Source organism: Carlito syrichta, unplaced genomic scaffold, assembly GCF_000164805.1.
Source record: "Carlito syrichta isolate Samal-C Ts95f unplaced genomic scaffold, Tarsius_syrichta-2.0.1 Scaffold315987, whole genome shotgun sequence".
Taxonomy (NCBI): Eukaryota; Metazoa; Chordata; class Mammalia; order Primates; family Tarsiidae; genus Carlito; species Carlito syrichta.
The window spans coordinates 16,799-24,986 of NW_007260083.1; positions in this window are offsets into that span (position 1 = coordinate 16,799).

Genomic DNA, 8,188 nt, shown 5'->3' on the forward strand with positions numbered 1-8,188 from the left:
AGGCAATCCTCTCACCTCGGCCTCCCAAAGTACTGGGATTATAGGCATGAGCCACCACACCCAGCCTTGAGTTAATTTTTTAGATGTCCAAAAGATTTGAACAGACGCTTCATGAAAGAAGAGACATGAATGGTCAAGAAGCATATGTGAAAATTGCTCAGGGCCAGGCATGGTGACTCACGCCTATAATCCCAGCACTTTGGGAGACCGAGATGAGAGAATTGCCTAAACTCACGGGTTCAAGACCAGCCTGGGCAACTTGGCGAGACCTCATCTCTACAAAAATAAATTAAAAAATTAGCCAGGCATGGTGGCGCATGCCTGTAGTTCCAGCTACTTGGAAGGCTGAGGCGGAAAGATCACCTGAGCCCAGCAGGTCGGGGATGCAGTGGACTTGCGGGTGCCACTGCAGCACTCCAGCCTGGGCGACAGAGTGAGACTTCAACTCAGAAAAAAAGTTCTGGGCGACATTAATCATTAGGAAAATGCACATTGAAACCATAGTAATACCACTCCACACCCACTAGAATGATGAAAATTACAAAGACTGACACTGTCGAGTGCCAGCTGAAATGTGGAATTCTCAGATAATTGGAAATCTCAGATACTCCTGGTGAAAATGTAAAACAGAACAACCACTTTGAAAAACAGTTAGCCATTTCTTTTAAATATTCACCTACCCAGCGACTCAGCAGTCCCACTACTAATTATTTACCCAAGGTAAATAAAGACGTATGTTCAAAAAAAGATGTTTCAGGTCTGCAAGATCTTTATCCTGCCACGTCCCTGTCCTGGCCACCTACCTGTCTTTACACTACTCACATATTCACCCACTACATTAGCCTCCTTGCTGTTTTCTTGAATAAGTCGACTTCATTCTCACCTCAGGGTCTCTGTACTTGCTATTCCCCTGCCTAGATGCTTTTCCCAAAGTCATAATCTTCCTGGTCTCAGCTTAAATTTTATACCTTCACAGAGGCCTCCCCAGACCGCCACTGCTAAAGTCACCTCCTCACCACCACTAGTTTCATTTTCTTTCTGATATTTGTCATACCCGAAGTTCTCTGATTTATGTGTTCTCACTTTTAACATCTGCGATTTCCTCTAGAATGGAAACTCTAAGAGAACAGAGACCTAGCCATCGTGTTCACTGTTGTATCCCGGCACATATAGCAGGCGCTTAACAAACATTCTCTGAATATTGGACTAAATGACTAAACCTGGCACCCCATCTCTGAAGAAATTGAAAGATACCCCCAGTCATGGACACTATTTCTTCTTGCATGAATCACTTGGCGATATGCTGGCATCCCAAGTAGCGTATGGCTCCATTTATGTGAGGTACTTAGAACAGTCAAATTCATAAGACAGAAAGTAGAATGGTGGTTGCTGGGGCTAGTGGGAGGGAAGAGTCGGGTGTTAGTGTTGACGCGGTATGGGTGTGGTGCCTCGGTTTTACAAGATGAAATGTGGTGGAGAAGGATGGTGGTGATGGTTGCACAACATTTTGAATGTATCTCACACCACTGAACTGTATCCTTAAAAATTGTTACAATGGGCCAGGTGCAGTGGCTCACAACTGTAATCTCAGGACTTTGGGTGGCCAAGGAGGGAAGATCACTTGAACCTAGGAGTTTGAGACCAGCATAGGCAACATCGTGAGACCTCCTGGCTACAAACGATAAAAAAAAATTAACCAGGCGTGGTGGCATGCACCTGTAGTTCCAGCTACTCAGGAGGAAGGATTGCCCGAGCCCAGATGGTCGAGGCTGCGGTGAGCCATGATTGTACACACTGGGCTCCAGCCTGGCCAACAGAGAGAGATCCCAACTCAAAATCAAAACAAAACAAAACAAAAAGTTACAATGGTAAATTTTGTGATGTATATTTTGCCACAATTTAAAAACTGAACAACAGCAAAAAAGAACGCTCGAGTTCCCCAGTATCCTCTTGCCCCTTCTTCCATGGAATTTTTAGCAGGGCATATGGTCTCTAGACTTCAGTCCACATTTCCCCACCTCATTAGCATTTAGAGTAAACACATGACTTCATTCCCATGGGCAACGTGGGAAGTCAGGTGGGCGATATATGGGTCATAGGCCTTGTGGAAGAGTGTATTCCCCTTCTTTGATCTTCCCACTTGCTGGAATGTGAATGTTAGGGGGTCATCCTAGAGCACACAGATGAGGGCACTCCCATGAGGATGAGAAAGTAGCAAGACAGAAAGAGCCCCAGGCCCATCAGCTTGAAGGAGCCACACCAGCCTAGACTGGTATTTGAAAGAGGAACTGATACAGAGATATTTGGGGCAGGTAGTCTCCAAAGAGGTTACCAGGAATCCCTCCTTCCCAATATGCACAAGCCACGCCTCTCATCAAGAAGCAGAAGGTTGGTTGTCTGGGCTGGGTGGCTCAGTTTATAATCCCAGCACTTTGCGAGGCCGAGGTGAGTGGATTGCCCGAGCCCCCAGGTTCAAGACCAGCCTGGGCAACTCGGCAAGACCTCATCTCTACAATAAATAAAAAATTAGCTAAGCGTGGTGGCACGTGCCTATAGTTCCAGCTACTTGGAAGGCTGAGGCAGAAAGATCACCTGAGCCCAGCAGGTGGAGGCTATGGTGGCCATGAGCGTGCCACTGCACTCTAGCCTGGGTGACGGAGACTCCACTCAAAAACAAAAAGAAAGAAACCTTACAACTTTCACTTTCCCCCTCTCAGAACCCATCTACCATGCTAAAAGGAAGACCAAGCTCCCTTCCTGGTGAGTGAGGCCACACAAAGAGGCCCTAGAAGCTGAGAGAGAGGCCACATGGAGGAACACCAAGGCAGTCCAGCCAACAACAGGTGCCAAAGCCCCAGACAGGTGAAAGAAGTCATCTTGAATCTTCCGTGCTATCCCAGTCACCAGACAAATACAACCACTTCAGTGACCTTAGTCAATACCATGTAGAGCTGAAGAACCTCCAAATCAACCCACAGAATCATGAGAAATAATAAATTGTTGTGTTAAACCACTATTGAAAGGACAAAAGACCAAAATGGATTAGATATAGCCAAAGAGCACCTATTTTATTTTATTTTATTTGAGTCAGAGCCTCACTTTGTCGCCCAGGCTGAAGTGCAGTAACACGCGTCTCATGGCCACCACAGCCTCAACCTGCTGGGCTCAGGTGACTCAGCCTTCCAAGTAGCTAGAACTACAGGCATGCACCACCACCACATCCAGCTAATTTTTTTAAAATTTTATTGTAGAGACAAGGTCTTGCCATGTTGCACAGGCTGGTCTCAAACCCACAGATTCCGGCAATCCTCTTGCCTCTGCCTCCCAACGTGCTGGGATTACAGGCATAAGCAGAGAGCAGCCATTTTAATAGTGCCTAGTTTTGTCAATTTTTTTTTTTAGCTGTTCACTTTACCCTCTAATCTTTAGCCAAGGACAGAACCAGTTTCACAGACATAGCTATTGATAATTCTCTTACAACTCCCCCAGACCTGCTTTGTACTGTTTACTTTTCTATTCCAAGTTTGTCTTTCAGTCATAAAGAACCTGGATGATCTAATCTATTGTAATCAGCTCTTCCTGACCAACACAACACAGACCCTCCATCACCATGGCAATAGTCATGTGACTAACTCACCCATCTGCCTGTGGTTTGTCACCTGATGTCAATACCTGTGCCTACCTGCCCCTTTGTGATGACATGAAACAGACCACCACCCAATCACCTTAATGACCTGCCCCCAACAAAGGAACAGTTTAGGTCAGGCATGGTGGCTCACGTCTGTAATTCCAGCATTTTGGGAGGGCAAGGCGAGAGGATTGCCTGAGCTCAGGGGTTCGAGTCCAGCCTGAGTAACATAGCGAGACCCTGTCTCTACAATAAATCAAAAAAATTAGCCAGGTGTGGTGGCACATGCCTGTGGTTCCAGCTACTTGGAAAGCTGAAGCGGAAGGATCGCCTGAGCCCAGCAGGTCAAGGTTGCAGTGGCCGTGAGAGTGCCGCTGCACTCCAAACTGGGCGAAAGATTGAGACTCTGACTCAAGAAGATAAAAAGGGGGGGGGAGAAAGGTTTAAAAAGCATTCAACTTCAAGCAGCTGTGGCCATGCTTCTCTTTAAGCTCTGGCCTCTCTCCCCTATATTGGCTCTGGCCTCTCTCCCCTATATTGGGGAGGTGAGTCTCTCTCTCTCTCTCTCTCTCTCATCTACTTTCTAAATAAACTATACTTTCCAGTCTAATTTCGGTGCAATTCTTTGCATCTTACCCACAGCACCGGCCCACTGACCTAACAATTCTCATAGATCTAGGAACTATATTGGGGGTTGGGAATCTGTTACAGAGTCATAGACATTAGAAACCGCACTGATATTTTGGAGACTTTGTTACTGCAGCCAAATCTATATCCTGACAGTCTGTTGCAAATGCCCTGCTTGAACTAACTGAGTTAACAGGGTGAGGTATGTGAACCTTTGAGGTTATGACACATGCTCCATGAGAAGGCTGTCTGCAAACAGCAGGAAAAGGGGAATGATGGAACATCAGACAGATCCGACAGCCTCCGGAACTCTCTCTCTGCTACTTGCCTCCGCTTCTCTCTGTGTCAGTGTTGTTCTTCCTCATGGCAGCCCTTCTCTGCTCCTTATGGAGCAGCAGGGGTTTCTACCGTTAATAGCTCACTCCTGGCCCGGCATGGTGGCTCAAGTCTGTAATCCTAACATTTTGGGAGGCCAAGGCGAGAGGTTGGTTTGAGCCCAGGAATTCGAGACCAGCCTACGCAACATAGTAAGACCTCATCTCTACAAAAATAAAAAGAAATTAGTGTGGCAGCACATGACTGTAGTCCCAGCTGCTCGGGAGGCTAAGGAGGGAGGATCACCTGAGCCCAGCAGGACTCCAACATGGGTGACAGAGCGAGACTCTGACTTACAAAAATAAATAAATAAACAAATAGCTCACTCTTCCTGGTATCATGATTTAAAAAAAAAAAAACCCTTAGCTCTGGGAAAAGGTCATGATTGGCTCGGCACCAGACACCTGATCACCCCTATCACCTGTGGCTGGGACGAGAAGTAAAGTCTGTAAGAAATTGACAGAGTCCATGAGAACATTGAAATGGAGCAGAGGGAGGAACAGTCTCTAGAAGAAGCATATGGGGGTGCTGTTGGTACCTCTCCTATTCTTTTAAAAGACAGGCACAGTGCCTCACACCTGTAATCCCAGCACTTTGGAAGGCTGAGGTGGGAGAATTGCCTGAGCCCAGGAGTTCGAGACTAGCTTGGGCAACATAGTGAGACCTCATCTCTACAAAAAATAAAAATAAAAAATTAGCCGGGAAAAGTGACGCGAATCTGTAGTCTCAGCTCCTCAGGAGACTGAGGAGGGAGGATCTCCTGAGTCCAGGAAGTCAAGGCTGTAATTGTGTCACTGCACTCCAGCCTGGGTGACAGAGCGACATGCTGATTAAAGAAAAGAAAAAAGAAAACAGGAACTATATATGCCCACACTCTGCTATGATTGATTAAGTCAGAGTTTACACCTGACCCAAATGCAACAGTTAGGGTTCCTAGTTAACAACTTAGGCTAGTTGTGGTGACTCACACCTATAATCCCAGCACTTTGGGAAACCAGAGGACTGCCTGAGCTCATGGGTTCAAGACCAGCCTGGGCAATGTGCTGGTGAGACCTTATCTCTACAATAAATCAAAAAATTAGCCGGGTGTGGTGACGCATGCCTATAGTTCCAGTTACCTGGAAGGCTGAGGTGGAAGGATCGCCTGAGCCCAGCATGTTGAGGCTGCGTGAGCAGCATGCCACTGCACTCCAGCCTGGGCAACAGAGTGAGACTCTGAGACACACACACACACACACACACACACACACAAACACACACACACACAGAGAGAGAGAGAGAGAGAGAGAGAGAGAGAGAGAGAGAGAGAGAGAGAGAGAGAAACTATAACAAGTTTAAAAAGAAAAGGGGATGTGTTCCAAGATATTAGGGAACCACTGTCTCTCTAGGAGGGCAGTCCTGGGGCTACTTGAATTCTACTGCTGCCATGGAGACCAAATACCACAGCTTTATTACTGATGCCACCCAGAATTTTCTGCTGAGACCTCTGTCATTTGCATTAGACACTTGGGGAAAGTTTGGCAGTTTCTCAGAACATTAAGCAGATACTTACCATACAACCCAATAATCCCAGTCCTGGGTATTTACCCAAGAGAAGTGAAAACTTAAGTTGACACAAAACCCAGTACAATCTAGGAATCGTAGTTTTATTCACAATTGCCCCAAACTGGAAACAACCCAAATGTTCTTTTCTTCTGAGTTGGAGTCTCACTCTGTCGCCCAGCCTGGAGTGCAGTGGTATGCTCCCAGCCACCACAGCCTCGACCTGCTGGGCTCCAGTTGGTCCTTCCACTTCAGCCTTCCATGTAGCCAGAACTACAGGCCCACACTACCACACCCAGTTAATTTTTTGATCTACTGTAGAGATGAGGTCTCACCATGTTGCCCAGGCTGGTCTTGAACCCATGGGCTCAGGCAATCTTCTCGCCTCAGCCTCCCAAAGTGCTGGGATTATAGATTTGAGCCAGCACGCCGAGCCCAAATATTCTTTAATGGATGAATAGACATGCAAACTGTGGCTCATCCATACAACAGAATACCACTCAGCAAAAAAAAGGAATGAATTATTGATACACACAACATAGAGGAATCTGAAATGCAGCACTCTAAGGCTAAGACACCAGACTCAGAATGCTCCATGTTGTATGAATTCATGTATATGACATTCCAGAAAAGGCAGCACCAGAGAGTCAGAAGTCACATCCATGGCTGCCAGGAGGTGGAGATGGAAGAAGTGGCTGACTACAAAGGAAAATGAGGGAACTCTTCAGGGTGATGGAATTCTTCTATATTTTTATTGTGGTGGTGATTACATGACCGTATGCATTTGTCAAAACTCATAGAACTGTATGCTAAAAAGGATAAATTTTACTCTGTGTGGGTTCTACATGTTTTTTTAAAAATTGGAGCCATGTGCGGTGGCTCACGCCTGTAATCCCAGCACTGAGACTATGGGCATTAAAGAACATAGCCTGAGTCGGGCTCGGTGGCTCAGCCTGTAATCCCATGCTTTGGGAGGCTGAGGTGAGTGGATTGCCTGAGCCCACGGGTTCGAGACCCGCCTGGGCAGCTTGGCGAGACCTCATCTCTACAATAAATCAAAAAAAAAAAATTATCCGGGTGTGGTAGCACGCACCTGTAGTTCCAGCTGCTTGGAAGGCTGAGGCAGAAGGATCGCCGGAACCCAGCAGGTCGAGGCTGCGGTGGCCGGGAGCGGCTACTACACTCCAGTCTGGGTGACGGAGTGAGACTCCAACTCAAAAAAAAAAAAAAAAAAAGAACATAGCCTGGCTGGGTGCAGTGGCTCAAGCCTCTAATCCCAGCACTTTGGGAGGCTGAGACGAAAGGATTACCTGAGTCCGTGGGTTCAAGACCAGCCTGGACAACATGGTGAGACCTTGTCTGTACAATAAATAAAAAAGAAATAGCCAGGAATGGTAACATGTGCCTGTAGTTCCAGCTACTGGGAAGGCTGAGGCAACAGGATCGCCGGAGCCCAGCAGGTCATTACTGGGGTGGCCATGAGCCTGCCACTGCACTCCAGCCTAGGTCACAGAGTGAGACTCCAACTCAGAAATAAAATAAAATAAAATAGCCTGGAGCTGCCAATGACCTTCTTTGTTGCCCTGCAGGATCAGGAGGGTAAAGACAACTGAGGGTGACAATAATACAGAGGAATGCAGGATCAAAAGATGTAGGCAAATGGAGTTCTTACGCCAGTTTGGACTGTTGGATACAGTTGTATCTGAAGTGAACACTAATGACTGGTTCTTTTTATTTGAACCAATAAATTCTCTATGTTGGTAGGGCCAAGTGAAAGAAAAGAAAAGAAAAAGAAAATTGTTAAGTACCAAAGAAATTGATAAAGAGGTTTTCCAGTCTCTTTCTTCTTTTTTTTTTTTTGAGTTGGCGTCTCACTCTGTCGCCCAGACGGGAGTGCAGTGGCCGCTCCTGGCCCCCGCAGCCTCGGCCTGCTGGGCTCCGGCGATCCTTCCGCCTCAGCCTTCCCAGTAGCCGGAATTACAGGCATGCGCTACCACGCCCGGCTGATTTTTGATT